A 20,305-nucleotide genomic window follows, 5' to 3' on the forward strand; every position below is an offset into this window, starting at 1 on the left:
TGTTAATCACTGAAATAGCATCATGTGTCCTCTCAACTCATGAAATTTCATTTCATCTCCTCCGCCTTTTCTGGGCATTTCTCTATTTTAGTCAAACAGTGCAACTTGGACTCCACTACAGCGATGTTCTCTGATAGAGGAAGATGTTATCCATTTGTGTCTTAATGCTTAATTTTATTTTGATTACAGATGACATGTTCTGGATCTCATCGTACTCTTGACTGCTCCTGGTAATCTCTTATTTCGCTAACCTCTCAACCATGTTAGTCCAATTAGGATGACTATTTATCCTATCTGCAAAAAGGGACAAAAATATTGTTTCAGGCCATGGAGGAAGTATATCTAAAACAGTAAATTTTATCAATGGTGTTAGTTCCTCTGTGACGAATATTTATAAAAAGGGAACTAACGAGAACTTATTTGGAAATGAAAGTATTTGCATGTGTAAATGCGATTGGCTTCTTGCAGCATTAATTGACAGTGACAGTAACATTTCAAAAGACATTTCTCTCCTTACATCTTTTCATTTTGACAACTGACTTTTCATGAATATGAATTTTTCACTTTTATTCATTAATTACTTCTTCTTCTTTTGAGACTGCCTTTGTTCTGCATCATGCAAAGGGTCGGCAGTGTTTTGTACAGAACTGAAATGGTTAATTTTAAGGGACGGCCGGATTACTTTCCTTCACCACCGCATACTCCCCCCCCCCCCCTCCCCCCTCCGGGATGGAATCAGTGTACCCCAGCTGCCTGCGATGAGAGTAAACCATGAAATAGTGCGAACAAGAACATCCTAAGACTTTGTCGTAAAAATCTCAACTCTAGACAAAGGAGTGCACCTCTTGTGGGTTAATTTTAAGGGCTTGCCGGATTACTGGTCTGGGGGCATGTATTGGTTCAGTACAGAATTGTGTCATAAAACTGTTGACCCAGTCCTGACACAAGCTAGCTAGTCCACAGCTGATGTAACTGGTTCTTGATATCCTGGATAGTTTCACTGGGATGGAGATGGCATATGAGCTGATGTCTCATATATTCTATTGGGTACAGAGCTAATAGCTAAACATAACACAGAGAGCTGATAGGGATGCATGTTGCATGTGGACAATCGTTGTCCTCTTGAAAAATGGCGGCATGATACTGTCTCATAGAAGGCACCACATGAAGATGCAGGACGTAAGTGACGTACTATTGTGCCGTCAGAGTTCCCTTGGTCAATACCAGCCACTACCGGAAGTGATACCCGATTTTTACCTACACTGGAAGAATCATACAGCAATACTCCAAATGCAGCCTTTTGTGTTGTGGTGTTAATGCCAGCCTACACATGGCGTAGTAATCCCCTAGTCTGGCTGCTGGTTGTCTCTGACCAATGTTGCGGGATGACACAGAATGTAGAGGGAGTCCATTAATTGTTCTCAAATAGCAGACAAGGATATCTAAGGGTTACAATATGTTTCGTGCACAATAAGGAGAATCTCCCTTGTGGTGTAATCATAAGTGTTTGATTGGAACCATGACGATGAGTATGCCTGCCCTCATATTCCCTGCCGTGCAGGATTAGCCGAGTGGTCTAAGGCGCTGCAGTCATGGACTGTGAGGCTGGTCCTGGCGGAGGTTGGAGTCCTCCCTCGGGCATGGGAGTGTGTGTTTGTCCTTAGGATAATTTAGGTTAAGTAGTGTGTACGCTTAGGGACTGCAGTTAAGCCCCATAAGATTTCACACACATTTTATTCACATTCATATTCCCTTGCAGTCCACCATCGGGCCACTGTCACATCTGAATGCTTCAAAAACTTACACCTGCCATGAGGACTCTTTGAAACTCAGTCATGCGCTATAATTCCATTTCACATCAGTTCACAGCGTCTCTGTGCCCTTCACAGTCATCACTTAATGTTGACGCTGTTTTGCCTCTTATAATTTTACCAGGCCTAGCAACAACACTAAATACGAACAACAGTAATGCACGTATGTATGTATGGTGTCTGTTCTTTCTAACATGTTTAAAAGAACAGACACCTCAAAATAATATCTTCTGTGCAGATGCACTTACTTGTCTGAATACTTGTGCGACTCATGTGACTGGAGATAATGGACGGAGGACACTACATCTGTAGTGTGTGGCATATAGGAATTTGGGCAGGGCAGGAGCTGTGCTCAGGTGGCTTAAGTGATTAAGGGAACTGCTATAGAGAAGTGGTGTGGTGTCACAGCCAGACACCACACGTCCTAGGTGGTAGCTTAAATCGGCCGCGGTCCTGTAGTACATGTCGGACCCGCGTGTCGCCACTGTGTGATCGCAAACCTAGCGCCACCACAAGGCAGGTCTCGAGAGACTGACTCGAACTCAGCCCAGTTGTACGGATGACCTAGCTAGCGACTAGACGTACGAAGCCTTTCTCTCTCATTAGCCGAGAGACAGAAAAGCCTTCAGCTCAGTTAATGGCTAAGAACTAGCAAGGCGCCATTAGCCTTACAGTGATTGTGTTCACCATAGAGATGTACAACAAGGATAAATAAAGTTAAGTATTATACCAGCTACATATTTTCTTCATAGCATTAATTACGTATCCTGTTCCAGTACTTCACGCCCGTCTGCGTTAGTCATAGCGTGCCTTAAGCCACCTCTATCTACAAGGTGTTGGCCCAGCTGCCGACACATCAAGTGGAGCATCCGGATTCAAGTTCTGGTCCAACACAAATTTTCACATGACGCCATTGGATTTAATACAATGCCTATATGTGGCTGTGGCTGTGAGATTTCTAACACTAGGGCACTCTGGTGGGCCCTTCTACCAGTCACAGAGGACTGCCACTCTAATCGTTTACTTCCCATTGATGGTGTACAGGTACACAAAGTCACACTTGACATCCGGCCAAGTCTTCTGGGTGCTTCATTAAGTAATTTATTTATTTTCAGGCAGTATAATTTGTAGTCAGTTTGGAAGTGATTTTGTTAAATATGTGCTTTATCAACTAACTGCCTACCTGACTGTTGATATCGCTGTGGAAGAGTCCTGCATTAAGATTCTTTAGTTTGATGGAATGGTAGACATCACTGTCTTCCCAACTCCTTTGTCGCGTCCGCCCTGCTCCGTCCGCCCCCCTTTTTCTGTGCCCTCTTCCTCTATCGGCTACCCTCTCCCCCCCTCATTTGTTCGCCCCCCACCCCAGACCCATATGCAATTGTACTCTGTAGTGCAGTATTTTCTGTGAGTGTTCAGTGTTGTGCGTCCCATTTTTAAAGTTCTGCGAACAGAAACCAGACTGTCGCCATGTCTTTTAATTGTGCCTGTCTGTTTCCTAAGGGTTTTGAATCAGCATCACTGACGTCTTTGTTCTTTTATTTTTCTTCACAACTTTTTCGCCATGTACAAGTTTTAAACAGTCAACATTTTATCACCTCTTTATATTGTTATATCTTCTCATTATGTTTTTTAAATTTATCTGTAGGCTGCAGAGCGGTGTATTACGCTGCTGCCAGCCCGTCCCCCTTCTGGGTGAGGGGGGGGGGGGGGGGGGGGGGGAGGGGGCTGGGAAATCGAAACGCAATAAAGAAAGAAAGAAAAAGTTAGACATCTCGCATGAAATGAATTTTTATCTTAAGAACCAGTTTCGAAATGGGTGTTCCATGTTGTGAATGTAGAAGCGAAATACCCTAAGGAGAAACTTCAAAAGCGCATTTAAAAAAGCTCAAAGTCAGTTCAAAGGACTCTCAGCATTGTTGAATTTCCGTAGGTTAGTTATGGTTCAATTATTGCCTCCTGGAGAAAAAAAAGTGAACTTAAAACAGTAGTTTTGCGAAAATGGTGAATACCGTTTTGCTAGTGACTGAGGTGGCAGAACTTCATTAAGATTGACACAAAAATCATACGCTGTGTAATGTGGGAAGCACTTTAAAGGTCGGTTGACTATACTTTTGCTATCGCATTAACAAAAGCTAGTTTCTGATTTAATTCACTGTGTGCGTGGGTCAAAACAGTGGCGCAAAAAAAGAATCTGCCACAATTTTATCATCTGCTGAATAATTTCTTTACGCAGAAAGAGGTATCGAGGAAACCTCATCAGAAGCGTTTGCTACAGTCAAAGGATGTGTTTCTTCCACATTTGAACTTATTTGGCACAGAAAAGTGTAAGAATCTATAGAACCTTGACAGCTCCATGAAGCCAACTGTTCTGCGACCTATAGCTATATACGATCATAGACTTCGGATGAAACTTCTGAAGTTCCTCAAAACAGAGGTTTCATAATTTTTGCATTCCCTCGTAAAACTGTGCAGACTGAAACAAAGGCTAGGTCACTGGATTGGTTTTAAACAGTACATACAGTGCTTGCCTCACATGAACGTTTGTGACTTTTCCAGGGTGTGGTACAGGTGTGCAGGAAGTAGTTACGCCTGCTAAATTGCATACAAGAAGTTACCCCACTTACCAGCGAGAAGACTCAGGCTGTCCACGGACATCTCTCTTACAGCACCCTCTTCTGCTGCTGCTGCTGCTGCTGGTGCTGCAGCAGGTGGCCCAGACCAGTCTTCGTTCTTTGCTACCCGTTCATCAGACTTGCTGCAAGGACGAGAAACATGCTTCAGTATATGACTAGACTGCACATTGACTAATGTTTCTACAACTTCCACCACTATGGACACCCTGGTAATAAAAAAGACTGTCATGCTCATTAGATTAGCACAGCTAACGAAAGCTCTCTGTGCTCTGCCCAATTTTGAAGAATGTCTTTGGCCTATCTTGTTCTGAGACGAGTTTCCCTAAGGTTCTCCAGTCCTAGAACTGATTGCTGATGTTATATCTTCAGAACCATTCCTTAACAGTGGTTGGAATTTTTAACGCTTGTCTTCCAGATTACTCGTGTTGACACATACTATTGAAGAACAAGATGTGTCACATGTGTGGCCTAGGATTTAGATGAAGTAGTGTTTGGACTGGGAGCTGTGTACGCGTGGGACTTATTTTAACAATTATTTTGTTTAACATCAACAGATTAGAAATACACTTTCCTTAAGTAAGATATTTCTGTAGCCTATAAAGATACTGACATTGGGCTCCAAACAATCAATAAAAAGTATCTTCCATCAAACAACCTTACCTTAGCCGAATCATACACAGCTAACAACGACAAAAATTTACGATGCTTGGCTCTCGGACATAACCAGTAATAATATGTGAGACAACTTCAGTAGAAAAACACAGAATGGAAAAACACTCTTGGATCTAACTAGGATCGTAACACATAATTGCGTATTTGTTTACTACTACCACTGTCACCATATAATACCACAATGAACTACACACTATGCTCTGTAAAAGATCATTTTCAGCTGAAAGTGTTTTTTTTTTTTTTTTTTTTCAGAAACATCTTATATAATAATGCAACAAGTTGATTTTTGACATAGAACAAGTAACAAGATGATTTTAAGCACAATAGTCTCAACAAGAGAGTTATGTTCAGAGCATAGTTTAAGCTAACATTTTAGAATCAATACAATTAATCACACTCACATCATGTAGTTAACAAATTGAAGTGCTCGCACTCACTGCACAAACACACCCACACTTCTGTGTGAAATCAATAAACAACCACACCTCGTCACACAACAACCACAGACTTCCAAGTGGAATGCTTTGCTAGCAGAGGTACCCAATGTATAACTAGTATACCACGCGATACACTATACCAACCATAAAGTCACCAGCATGCAACTGTCAGCTACCAAAGTTCTCAGTTAGTGCTCCTCTTGATATGCTGAAGCCAGGTTCTCTGCCTCAACTGGGATCAGTGTCCATCTGGCTGTGAACAGGCACCAACCACACCACCAAGTTGTTGTGTCCACACAGCGGCCATGCCTCTCACAGACTGTAGTGACATTTAGGTGACAGAAGTGCAGTGCATAAAATTCTTGAGGCCCTCAGCAACAATTCTGCCCAGAACTTGCACAATCGTCTCCATGGAGTGGCTCAGTAACACTAACATCTTCAAGTACACGCCACAGTATGGATACATTGGCCACCACGACATTTTGGCCGCTGGTGCTTCGCTGTAGACTTGTTCACCTCTTATAACTGGTGCTGGAAGACATCGCTGTTTCCTCTGGTTGCAGCTGACTCACTATGCCACCATACATGCTCGATACTAGCTCGACCACAGTGGCACCCACAGCAGTCACGTGTCTGTGCTGTCTGCCATCTTGGGTCCACAGAATGACACTCCATTCAAGCTTGCTCTCTGGACACAGCAAAATAAATCATGCCACTCGACTTGGCACCCATGGTTGGGATGTACTGAACAGAATGGCATACATGGCATAAGCTCTGCGATATCAGTATGTATGTCACCATTTAGCCGATGTCGTGAGGACACAGCACTGTTGTGTCAAGGTGCACCATGAGCACCGATTTGAGGAAAACAACTACCTCTACAGCCTCTTGTCGACATGTGAACACTGTATTTATACTGTAATTTATTATTGTCAACTGCCGTGGCTTGTGACTGTGGATTGATGGATAATAATGCAGCAACTATTAGCCGTTTTAATGCTGGATGACAGCATCCTGCCAACATCCATATCACCTACACTTGTTGCACAACACAAGCACTGAAATTGCTGTGGGCACAAGAAAAATGTTATGGTTCTATGTCCCCTTTATCCCAAGAGTGCTGGAGGTTGGGCACAAGGTTGGATTGGGGAAGGATGGGGAAGGACAGGTAAGGAAACCGGTTGCTTACTTTCTGAGGGAATCATCTAGAAATTTACCCTATGCTATTTAGGGACATCACGGAAACCGTAAGACAGGTTTGTGAGGGATAGAGTTGGAACTTCTGTATTGTCAAATGTGAGTCCAGTGTCTGACCACAGCACCACCTCACGCAGTCCCAACTATCTTATCGAGAGGTGTGTAGTGTACTCTGAATTACCGACAGTGGTCGAAGTGTTGGAGATCGGAAGAATGTTTGCCCTATAAGCTTGGAAAATAGACATCAGGAGTAACGTGTTATGATATAAGTTGGTGCACACCAATGGCAGTGATCAAATTCGTCCAAGCCACATGTTTAGTACTCAGGATGAAACGAGGTGTTTGATGCACTACTATCATCTTCTCCCGGCCATCAGTACCTTAACCTACTGTTTGATTATAACTGTGTAAATCTGTTTCACCACCTTTAGCGCCTATCGTTGACTTGTAGTTTCAGGAGTCCACTTCATTACTTTTGTATGTTAAGTGTGAATGCTTTGAGGAACACTCCACACACATGAGGCCACTTGTGTAAGTTTTCATGTCATATGACACTGGTCCTATTAAGTACACCTGAGAGAGCATTGAGCGAGATGTCTATGTCTTGGAGCTAACTCCAGCTGATCTACTCCAGTTGTGGTAGCAGCTCAACTTCGCAGAATCTTCTCTCTGTTAGACGAAGCATTGTTTTTAAAGATACAATGACACTCCATCCAGCAGTGGGCGGGAGGACCACAGGACAGGTAGAGATCTGTATAGCTCATTTCCACGTAGGAGCTTCTCATTCCAAATAAAACTGGTTGACATATTTGTGTTTCTCTGGAAAATAAACTGGGCCAAAAAGACAAAAAGTTGTTAATAATTTTGTAAATGTTGCCTATATAGACGTTACATACATGAAGATTCAGAGAATTTCGACACGCCTTTGGAACCAGCCTCTGCGGCTGTAGCTATGAACAGGATGTGTAGGCGTTCAGTCTATGACTTTTCGGTATAATTCCTAGTGATACGAGATGTTTCCATAGGTTTCCATCAGACTGATGTTCAGACACAGTCTTGCATACTCTCTGGTCACCAGACTATATGTCTGTGCCCCAGCTTCAATGCCCAGGCATTCTGCAGAGACATGTTGAATTACTGGGTACAAAAGTGTCAGTTGTGATTCGTTGGTCATATTGTGACATCGTGTTTATTGCCCATTCACCATCAAGGACACAAAGTCACCTCTACACTCTACACAGCTTCATTACAACCCTCTGCACTAGACAGATTCGTATGATACAGCACTCGTATATACACAAGGATTGCTGCAAATGTATGTTAAGAAGATATCCCTTCCCAGTAGTGGCCTACACCACATTCTGAGGTCCTGAAGCCTGACCAGGTAAAGTACTTAGAAATATCTATGGATATTGTAAAGTAAAAGTAAAAAGCTATGGTGGGTCTTACCGATCCAGGACAATACAGGTCCACCAGAGGAACCTGAAACATGAGAAGTTTAAATATTAGACTGTATACTGCAGTAAACACAAGACAGTCAGAGTGTGTTACAGTGCATGCGACAAGTGTTTCTGTGTCATTGTATGTGTGAGCAGGCTGTGTGGCCAGCCTTGTTCTGGTACAGCCCTGCTCTCTGCTGCTGCTGTCTGTCGTCTGTGTTATGAGGAGTTCCTGCAGCAAAGAAGCTGCCACCTCTCTTGCCTGTTCATACACTGGGAGGGACTTCCACACCTCCAACTGTTTTGTCAAGTACAAAACTCAAACCACTCTTCCAGCTGTACCTTAACCATCGTCCCTTCTGATTTATAAATGTTTACATAATTAAGGGCTTTTAGTAATTAACAGAAGATTTGAAAATGAAAGTAAAATTTAATTTTAAAAGCTGTAGAAGTTGGCCTATATGTGAGACACATTAATACTGCGCATGAGAAAAATCTAAAAACAGTTCAGCATACTGTATAATCATATATTTAAGCACCTACCTATATCCTAACATACCTATGGCAAAATAATTAACATTTATGTAGATCTCGTTTCCACAAGGATGAGTCTTATGTGACTTGTTCATCTTCCCCAGACAAATGTTATTTTAAATAAATTTTTGTCAGTAACCTCTGAGGAAACAGATTGGGAAAAGATTTGATCTTGGAGACAAATATTTATTTTATGCAAGGTAACAATACCAGCCACAGCAGTTAGTGTGCCTTAGGTTAAGTGTCTTTATTTCTTTATCCAACAGTTTTTGTAGGAACAGTTCCCCTTAGTGTCTGATACTTCGCCACATGTGAAATGAATCCCAGTCAATATCTCTTTCTCCGATGAATGGAAAAAATAAGGGAGGTTGATTATTTGGGCAGCACTTTCAGTGATGCACAATATTAACAGTCCTTCCATTGTTGCACCAAGGAAGGAAGACTATAGATTGAAGTTTGGTCGACTGAACGATAATTAGAGTCTGAACACTTTCTTCAATAAACAGAAAAGAAGAAGTAAATTATCATTGTTTGCTAGAACCTTAACCTTCTATTAACCTCAAATGATATCCGACATATATATATATATATATATATATATATATATATATATATATATATATATATATATGCTCTTCAATTCACACTGAAGTGCTTGACAAATGGTTCATCAAACCTCTTTCACACTATTTCTCTACCGTTCCACTCACTAACAGCACATGGTAAAAACAAACAATTCAATCTTTCTGTGCAAGCTCTGATGTCCTTATTTTATTACAATGATCATTGCTCCCTATGCATGTGGGTGTTCATAAAATATTCTCGCACTTGGAGCAGAACACAGTATATTGAAATGTCATGGGAAATTTTCACTGCAATGAAAAATGACATTATTTTATTGGTTGTCATCCCAACTCAAAAGTAGTGGGCCAAGGGCAGTGTCTGTGCATTTTGTTAGTGTGGGCTGCCTACATCAGGGGCAAGTAGGCATTCAGGGTCAACCTGTTGTACTGACAGGTCATTAACCTATTGTCTTGCCAACTTGATCCTTACTTTTGATTGACAGTTCCTTAACTTATTGTTCCCCACCTCTCCATCTCCTTCTCCTCCCCTCTGACCCCTCAGAAAATCTCCAACACACCCTTCTCCGCACTGATATAGGTACACTTGCAGCTCTGAGTTATTTGAATAGCCCCCTCTCATTCTTATCAATATCATTGACTACTTAGTTAAACTGATCAATTAATTAACCCCTCCCTCTCTGGTAAACATCCCCATCCCTCCTGACCCCTCCCCCCACCCCTCCCCTACCTGAAAATTGGTGGCTCTGCAAATGGAGAGAAAGGATCTCATAACAGGAAATTCAAGGGTTTATTGTTTATTTATAAAAAATTCAGTTTGTGCAGTTGGATTTCTCTTGCTCATTGTTCTCTGCTGTTAAGAAAGGTGCAGGTTTTGCAAGAAGTAATCACATTGATTCATTTTCTTTTTTTATTCCGATTGTGCGAGGAATGCCATCATCAAACACTTATGACACACTTAAACTGTTAAAAATCTTTCAATCTCGAACCATGGGCTGTCCACTGGACTGCACAGAACGCCAACACACACGCTGCCAGGAGTCGGGTTGTACTGGCAACCCCGCAAAGCAACGACGTGGCCATCAGCTGCCGAGTCACGTGCAGGTGTCCGTTCAGGTCCCACAGGCATGAGGTAGTGGCATCCCTTTCATACCTGACACATGAGAAATCCCTGTCGAAGCAAGTGCTTTCCTACCCACTATGGCTGACACATAGCTGTGGCTCACCCTTGCAGGTGCAGCGAAAAGGCTGACAGCGTTATACTGACGTCACATGTCTATGTAAATAACTGCCAGGTCTCCCTCCATTTACGAAAATATCCCAGAATAACACAAGTTGAATTCTTTCTAGTGATCCTAGTGGGACAGCCTGTTCATCATGTGTTACGCTGTCCTGCCTTCAAAATACGTCTCAGACATGGTAAACGTTCTCACCACTAAAAGCCTTCATTATGTCTGTGCGTAGTTGCGAGCACTCCGTTTATCATAAACCCATTCTTGTTGTTTGGGAAGAGAGCACTGTCTAAGCACATATGGGAAACTCAGAACAACCTCACAAACAGAATTCGAAGCTCTGACCTACAGTGGAGATGTCCTAATGCCACAATCCTGCCAGGGATGGATGGTATGCTTCATCTTGTCTTTGAGCACTTGCGCAAACAAGACATCCCATTATTCTCAGAACTTTAAGTAGATACCATGCCCCCATCTTGTTCTTGTTTGAACCAGTCTGTAGAAGCTAGTGTGTCCCAGCAGAAAGGAATTCTTGAGAAAGAATGGAGCATTCCGGTTAGCTCTTCCTGAATTCAACCGCCAAATTACTGACACTGCCGGTGTGGCAGCACTGCTTGCCATTCTCTTCTGCAGACGAGACTTTCAGTGGCAAACCTATTTTGTACAGGTCGCCATATTGCACTGACGCCTAAATTCTTCATATAGGTACGAAAAGGGGCTCACTATACTTTCAGCTATCTAGTGTCAACTACTTTTCAAGGTCTTCAGCTACCCACTTTCCACATCTGAAATTCATGCCCATGGATCATTGTATTTAGGAAATATCTTAGGATTTTTGGTAGATTAGCGAACAAGAGAAGCAGATACTCTTGTACCAAGTCTTTATTAACTTTTGCATATACTTTTAGATACAGAAAACAACTCTTTCCTTATTTTTGTTAGACATAGTTTTAATGGTGTCCAATTTGATTTTTAATTATTACGTTAAATCCACATCTGAATTTCCCATCTGTGTTTAGACAGTACTCTCTTTCCAAATAACAAGAATGCTCTTATGATAAATGGTGTTTTCACAATCATGCACAGACATGATGAAGGCTTTTAGTGGTGAGAATTTTTACTATTTCTGAGATGTATGTTGAAGGCAGTACAGCGTAACACATGACTAACGGGCTATCCTGCAAGGATCTCTAGCAATAAAGCAACCTGTGTTATTCTGGGATATTTTCGTAAATGTTTTCTGAAAGCATTGCATCAGATTTCTAGATTACATCCAGAGGGAGACTTGGCTGTTATTTACATAGACATGTGACGTCAGTATAACACTGATAACCTTTTAGCTGCATCTGCGAGGGTGAGCCTCTATGCAAACATCTCGATCGATACTGGACCCACAGCTATGAAAGCTATGCATCAGCTTTGGTGGCTAGAAAAACACTTGTTTCGACAGGAATTTCTCAGGTGTCAAGTATGAAAGGGATGCCACCGCCTCATGTTTGCAGGTTGCGAATAGACACCTGCATTTGGCTCGGCAGCTGATGGCCGCTTTGTCGCTTTGCAGGGGCTGCCAGAACACCCTGACTCCTGGCAGCGTGTGTGGTGGCATTCTGTGTGGTCCAGTGGATGGCGCATGCTTCGCAATCGAAAAATTTTTACCAGTGTAATTACATGTCATAGGTGTTTCATCTCAGTATTCCTTGCATGGTCGGAATAAAATAAGAAAAGCGTTTGATGTAATTACTTCCTACACCTGCATCTTCCCAAACAGTAGAGAACAATGAGCAATAGAAATCCAACCCTTCAAACTGAATTTTTATAAATAAACAATATACCCCCGAATTACCTGTTATGAGATAATTTCTCTCCGCTGCAGAGCCATTAATTTCCCGCTAAGGTGGGGCAGGGAGAGGGGGAAGGAGGGATGAGGGGGTTTACCAGAGGGGGAGAGGTTAATTAATTGATCAATTTAATTAAGTAGTCAGTCAATTGATAAGAATGAGAGGAGGCTATTCCAATAACTGGGAGCTAAAAGTGTACCTGCATCAGCGAGAGGGATGGGGTGGGTTGGGGGTTTCCTGAGGGTTTTGTGGGAGGGCTCGGTGGAGGTGCTGGGGAACAATAGGTTAATAGCCTGTCAATCAAAAGGAAGGATCCTGTTAGAAGAACAGTGGGTTAATGACCTGTTAATCAAAGGAGAACAATCGGTTTGCCCCTGAGTGCATCTTTGCCCCTGATTTAGACAACCTGCACTAACCAAATGCACTGACGCCACCCTTCTCCTACTACTCTCGAATATCATATCTATGACACTCTCTCCCCTACTTCGCGATAATATGAAATTTGGTTCCTTTGTTTCAACTTTTTCAATATCCTCCATCAGTCCTATCTAGTACGGATCCAATACTGCAAACAATATGCGAACAGCAGGGTGGACAGGTGCAGTGTATGCAGCCTCTTTACTAGACCTGTTTCGTCTTCTAAGTGTTCTGCCAATTTCAGAACTCATCAATTTAGATTTTTCCTGTGTTTTTACTAAAACCAGATCTCCTGTCCTGAACTGTACTCCTTTACTTCTTGAATCATTTCTCCGTGTTCTTACCTCTCCTTGTCTTTTCATAGTGTTCCTAACAGCTGTCTCTCTTTCCTGGGGTGTCATAGTTTGACAAGGTGGGAAATCAACATTCTCAGAAATCAAATTTGCAGGTTGTCTATTAAACATTACTTCATAAGGTGAAAAACCAGTGGATGAATGCTGTAGGCTGTTCATTCTATCCTCAAAGTCAGTAACATTTTCAATCCAATTAACATGATTTTTACTACAGTATGTTCTGCAGAGCCTTCCAATTTCCCTCATGTACCTGTCTGCTGGGTTACTTGATGGGTGACAAACCGAAATCAAAATATGTTTTATTCCTGTATCTTCAATAAAATTTTTCCATAATTTAGATGTAAACTGTGACCCATTATCAGACATGATGGCCTGGGGTATACCAACATTTGTGAAATAATGATTCGTCAGCTTGATGATAATTTGTTTACTGATTGCTCTCTTTAATGTATACAATTTTATAAATTTAGAGAAAACGTCAACTATAACGAAGATGTTACTATACCCTCCCCTTGACCTTGGTAGTGGTCCATATAAATCAATAGCTGTCAATTCAAGGTTTTTATTTGGTAAAATGTTTTGCATCAATCCTTTAGACGTTTGGTTGCTCACTTTTACTCTCTGAGAACGATCACAGGCTTCAAGTTTTTTCTTCACTCTCCTACTGATATTATAGTAGTATACATTTTCCTGTATCTTCTGCATACATTTTGTTGCCCCGCAGTGTCCAAAGCTTTCATGTATGTAACTGATTAACGTGTCAATACATTGCTCAGGCCAACATAGTTTCCAATTGTCTAAGTCAGGTCTAGGTCTCCTAAACAAAATCCCTTTTTGTACTTTATAATACTGATCTACCTTTTCTCCTCCATTTTTCCCTATATAACTTTTAACCAACTTCCAATTTTCATCATGGTTTTGGTTTCTACGAATATCATTACAGATTTTCAGTATTTCAGCTTCATCTTTTACACCCTTTAAGTACATAAGTTTGAACTCTTTCTCCTCTTTTCCATAAGTATTTTCAACATCTGCACCTACTGGTAGTCTGCAAAGGGCATCTGCAGTGACATTATGTTTACCCTGAATAAATTTGATCTCATGGTCAAACTGTTGAAGGAATAAAACCCACCTTGTTATATGGTCATGATAGAGTCTGCACTCCTGAATGTATGATAGAGCTTTATGGTCAGAGAAAACAATTACCTTGTGCCCTAAAAGATAACTTTTAAACTTATTAAATGCCCAGTGGATGGCAAGTAGTTCCTTCTCTGTGACTGTATATGATTTTTCATACTTTTGTAAAACCCGGCTAGCAAAAGCAATAGAATGGTGTTCTAATTTTCCTTCTACTTCTATGTTTTGAAACAAGTGTGCCCCTAAACCTGTCTCACTACTATCTGTCATTATACAGAATGGTAACTACATAACAGGTCTATACAACATTTGACTTTGGGACAGTTGTTGTTTTATTTCTACGAATGCATCCTGACATTCTTGTGTCCAATCCCAAACAGTATTCTTTTTTAGTAAGTTACATAAGCAGTTTGCATTTAAAGCTTGGGTACTAAGAAATTTTCTATAGAATTCAGTGAGACCAAAAAAGGACTTGAGTTGTTTTTTGTTCTTGGGAGTAGGGAAGTTTACAATGGCCTCAAGTTTATCCTTATCAGGTAAGATTCCCTCTTCTGAAATATTATGCCCCAAAAATTTCAGTTCATTAACTCCAAAACAACATTTTTCCAATTTTACGGTCATTCTCCCTTCCCTCAATTTTGAACAGACTTGTCTCAGAAGGTTTAGATGATCTTCCCAGGGTTTTCCAGTTACAAGAATGTCATCTACATATACTATTAATTTTGAAGACAATTCATCACCTAATACAAAATCCAGTGCTCTGATAAATTCAGCCACAGATACATTCAATCCAAAAGGGACAACACAATATTGGTAACTTTTGCCACCATACAAAAAGGCAGTATACTTCCTACAATCAAGTTCAAGTGGTATTTGGTGAAAACCAGATGTCAAGTCTAGGCTACTCATAAATTTTACATTATCAAATTTGTGCAGGAGTTCATCCATATTGTCAGGATGGTCATTTTCTCTAATCAAAAACTTATTAAGGTGCCTAGAGTCAAGTACAAGTCTAACTCCACCATTTCTCTTAGACACAACTACTAATGGGTTGTTGTAAGCACTTCTACTTCTTTCTATAATCCCCCAAGTTTCCATTTTTTGGATTTCCCTTTCTACATCTTTTTTCCTGGAGAATGGAATGCCATATGGTTTTAGGAAGAAAGGATGATGTTCCCTGAGTTGAAGTCTGCACCGATAGTCTTTTACCTTCCCTGGTCTCTCACTGAATGTATCCTGAAATTCCCATAACACTTCTCTTAACTGATTTTTCTGACTTTCACTTAGATTTACAGCTTCCTTCAATTTGACTTCGACTAATTCTTCGAAATTTTGTTCATTTATAATGTCAAAGGATGTGTTATCACTTATGGCTTGATTATCTACCTTGCTTACAGCAGCTTTGATATGGTTGCAAGAATTACTACAGTTAAGGATGTACATTTCTGTTTTCAGAATACCATTTTTCTCAGGTTCAGTAATTATAACAGTCTTATCTTCCCAAGAGAAGCTTACACCCACTTTTAAGACCCAATCCATGCCAAAAATGATATTTTCTTCTAACCTTGGGACCACAAGGCAGCCCTGCTCAAATTCCACATTTTCAATTTCAAACGTTAACAATACTTGACTCTTAACTACCTTACTTTGCCTACCAGTGGCACCTCTGATTTTTACCCCTACAACCAGCATTTCTACAAAGTTCTTACCATCTCTAATTTTATCTCTAAATTTTTCTGATATTGCACATATGGGGCTTCCTGTATCAATAAGACAGTGCCCTTCCCACTGATTTACTCTTATTTTAATGTATGGACAGCCTAATTCCTTTTCATCTGCCTTCCCCTCGGGGACTTCATATAATAAATCTTTTTCAATTTCTTTATAATTTCCATCTACTTCTTCCCTTTCAGTCTTCATCAGGTTTACCTGATTTTCAGATTCTAAGTTACTAGTGTCAAGTTTACACTTTGGCTGCACACAAAATATCTCCCTACTGTTTATGTACCTTTCACTCAGACTCTTTCTTTTACTCTCCCACCAGCATGGGCATACAACTCTACTAATTATACTTAGACGATACCAAAACACTTTGCTACTACAACTCTCATTATACTGGTTCCACAGGATTTCTAAGAATTGGCTTCCTTTACTTTCAATATTATCACGCAAATCTAATTCTTTCACAATATTTTCACTTTTGTTATCACCACTTTGATTAACCATGAACTCATCAGGACAGACATGTAGCAATTGATTTTCAGCTGTCACTTCATTATTCTTATCATATTCCTGTGCTTCGTCACCACAACTATCATCAAGTTCCAAGACTTCATTATTTATTTCAATAAAGACATTGTACTCACTTACTGGTTTGCTTACCATACTTTTCACATCAAAAATACTAACATCATCACTACTATGGTATACTTTACTGCCAGTTTCATCTATTTCTCTCTGTTTTTCACTTTCTATGGTTGATTCTTTTTCCTGTTGCTTAGGTTTATCATCAGCTGATTCACTATTACCTTCTTGTGTGAACAACCCCCCCAATTCTGAACTAAAACATTTATTACTCTCTTCATTATTAGCTTGCTCTCCCCTTTTTGCCCAGCTGTAAAAATCATTTAACATCTCCTCATCCAGAATTGAGTCAGAACTTTGATCTCTCCTATGTTTATTTTGTGGTGGTCTACTGTGCCACATAGCATCCCAAAATGTTTTATCAAAATTTATATAATTCACTTGGTATTCCTGGTTTTTAACCTGTTTGTTAATGGTACAGTTATTTACAGTATTGGGTTTTGTGTGAAAGTTAGTGGTCCTATTATGTTTAAATCTGTTCGCCCCAAAGCTGTGGACCCTCATTGAGGCGGTCCGGAGTTTTCCGGATGTCTACCTCTATTGTCACTCCTCCAATTTGTATTCATTCTGTTGTTACCTTCCCATCTGTTGTTCCTAGTTACACCATTGCTTTCCCAGTTACTCCCTCTCCAATTAGCATTGTACTCTCTTGTTCTATCATATTGGTGTTCATTCCGAAAATCTCTATCGTCCCTTCTAGGGTTCTCCCCACGGTAATCAGAATTCCACCTCCCACTGTAATGGTTTCCGTTACTAAACTGTTGCACATTTCTCTCCATTGCCCTGTCTAATTTGTCTATATATTTTAGAAACTGGTCTAAACAGTCATCAGGTCCATGCACTAATTCCCACTGTATTCTTTCAGGTAACCTCCTTTTAAGGGCATCAATTTGCGTCATTTCGTCGAAGGGTTTATCTAGATGTACCAATTTCCTAAGTTGATCCCTGAAAAAGTCTTTCATTGAGTGGTTTCTGCCCCTGAAGCTAGGCCCATTTAAAAATTCACTTTTTATTCTACCCTGTTCAGTCTCAGACCAAAACGTATTTAAGAAACTCTTCTTAAAATCATCAAACGTTTTCCACTCATCAAAATGTTGGTTTGCCCAAGACAAAGCTTCTCCCTCAAGAAATCTACAGGGTGTAAATTATCACAAGGAAAACTTTTTACAGGTGAATTACTCCACACACTTCCACCATTCATACATAAATTTCTAGACACAAAATTATCTTGCATTTCAGTGAATCTCTTATCTATTACACTTAAATTACATGTTACAGACTCTTGTATCTTATTTAATTCAGCATCTAAGGAGTTAACGTTTGATTCTGTATCTAGACTTAATTTGTCTACCCTCTCCTCCACAGTTCTTTGAGCTGCAGTTAACCTTTCAATCTCTTTCCCTTGACTTGAGCTAACTGTGGCTAACTTATTTTCTAAGGTCACAAACTTATTTTCTATAGCTTCAATTTTGGAGTTCACGCCCTTCAAACTTTCTCCTAATTGAAGTTTTAAATTTGAGATCTCTTCTTTCAGTACATCCCCGTTGCTTTTCAGTTTTGCTTCCAGCGATTCACTGGATGTATTTATTTTCGATTCTAGAAATTCACTATTTGAGTTCATTGCCCTTGTTAATTCGGACTGCATTTTCCCATTCTGGCAAAGAGTAAACTTACCCAGTCCTGTTGATCCGGTTTTCTTTCGGTTTGTGAGTCATCTGGATCGTCACTTACACCACACACGTTCGAGTCTAACATTTCTCCAACTTCCTTTTTAATTTCTTCTGATAGCGTCATGATGACACCACGTGTTTGGACACAGTTTTCATGAAAAGTTTAAAACAAAGCAGAATTGTACTTATCTTTTCACACCACGACGTCGATCACAGGTCCACCTCTCCGATAAGCCAGCACTTTGTTGGTTCTCACACTAGTTTTTCTGGTCCAGGAAACGTGTACAATGTTATTCACATTTTACGAATTATAAAGTTTGTAACGTTCCGCAAACGAAGCACAATTAGTCCCATCGCATTTAACTGTAATATCCCAGACGAGCCCCCAAGTTTAACAGACCTCTTCTTAAGATTTCCACATTTCTTTGAGTTGTCCTACTCCTTTGTCCACATGGTGACTTCAGGCACTACAGGAGATTCAAATTTATAGTCCGAGCTCGTTAACAAGTACGAACAGTTTGGTACTTAACTCATATCGATGGCTGCGTTGTTGTCTTCGTGAAGTCTAGAGGTGATTCCACTGCGATGTTCCCGCAGTTTTTCTTTGTGTTTGGATGAGACTAACTGGTTTGTAGGGCGACGTGGTATTTTGATTTTTAGAGAGCAAACGTTACATTAGTTCTGCACATCACTATTTAATTCATTTATTCACATTTAACACTTCTACAAAAATATTAAATAAGGCATTGTTTTACAGCACATCTGTATCAACACCTCCTCCAGCTCACGCTTCCTATCCAAAAGCCCTTCCACCACCTCTACCAAAGATCGACCTCCTTTCCGCATGACCAAAGATAACTGTCTCTTAGTTGTTAAACTCGCAGTCAAAGGCTATATTTACATAAAACGTTACACGTAAAGAAATTACTGACATACACGATCTTACGTTCTGTCATACGGTGCAGCAGACTGGACCAGCGGCGCAGTCAGGGGAGCCTGTGCCGTAGGCGCGAGCAGTCATGGGCTGTGGCAGCAGAAGCCGTGAAGCATCCAATTCTGCCAGAAAAGAACCAGCAGCAAAAAATTGAGGACGTAACAGAACATATTTGGTTTCGGTGTCACTTGACAGTGCCAGAGGGACCAGAAATCACAAACAAGGCATGGCGAAGCTGGCGAAGAATGCACCCCTGCTCCCAGTGCTGCCTGACAGAGATAACACGATAGAAAAGCAAATCATGTGGCGCCCAGGCAGAACAAGGCAAAGCAGTGGAAGCATGCAGCAGCAGATGCAACATCTGCAATACCGACCGTTGTGCATGGCCATATAGCAGTTCCACTGGGGAATGGGCGCCACGTGCCTGGGAGCGATATGAAGCAAGGAAATTTCAAAGCATATGCTTGCAAGAGTGTGTGGGAAGCAACTTGTTCATCATCTGCGACTTAAACGTACGCACAAAGGGTTCAACCTCATCATTCGTTTGGGGGTAGAACGGGGCTGAGGTCAGATGGTGAATGCCATTAGCAGCACAGAACACTTAAAACTCAGAGGACACAAATTATGGGCCATTGTTGGAGACAATGACTTCACAAAGGCTCTCAATGCAAAAAAATAGATGTCAAGGTCCGAATAGTACTGGCAGATGTGGTACAAGACATAGGTACAACAAAAGGAAAGTTGCTGTAAGCATCAATGACTATCAACCAGCGGGTGTCCCAGAAAGAACCCGCAAAATCGTTATGAACGCGATGCCAAGGTGCAGTAGGAGTCAGCCATGTGAAGAAGCACTTGCAGGGAGCAGATTGGTGCTCCACGCAAGAGCGACAATTAACAAGCAAATTCTCAATTATTGTTATCAATACTGACCCAAGTGCAGTTGCGACATGCTAATTGCTTTGTCTGCACTATACTCCAATGACCAGCGTGCAGTAAGCAGAGGATTTCCAACTGAAATGAACGAGGGACAACCACATGAGACTGATCAGTGTC

General features: G+C 40.9%; 1 protein-coding gene and 1 long non-coding RNA gene across 4 annotated transcripts in view; one reads left to right on the forward strand and one right to left on the reverse strand.

Moving 5' to 3' along the window:
• Nucleotides 1-18,509, reverse strand: part of LOC126203646 (uncharacterized) — a 48,565-nt gene extending 30,056 nt beyond the window's left edge. The window contains exons 1-3 of one of the 3 annotated variants that reach the window (XR_007540326.1): nucleotides 18,323-18,509; nucleotides 8,203-8,235; nucleotides 4,439-4,569 (exon numbers count right to left, since the gene is read on the reverse strand). This is a non-coding gene — a long non-coding RNA (uncharacterized LOC126203646). Of the gene's footprint in view, nucleotides 1-4,438; nucleotides 4,570-8,202; nucleotides 8,947-18,322 lie in introns of those variants that run through there. The other 2 variants (XR_007540327.1, XR_007540325.1) reach the window with 2 other exon arrangements.
• Nucleotides 1-20,305, forward strand: part of LOC126203645 (uncharacterized) — a 461,213-nt gene that overhangs the window by 163,343 nt on the left and 277,565 nt on the right. The gene's annotated exons all lie outside the window — the stretch shown is intronic.

This window comes from Schistocerca nitens, chromosome 9 (assembly GCF_023898315.1).
Source record: "Schistocerca nitens isolate TAMUIC-IGC-003100 chromosome 9, iqSchNite1.1, whole genome shotgun sequence".
Classification (NCBI taxonomy): domain Eukaryota; kingdom Metazoa; phylum Arthropoda; class Insecta; order Orthoptera; family Acrididae; genus Schistocerca; species Schistocerca nitens.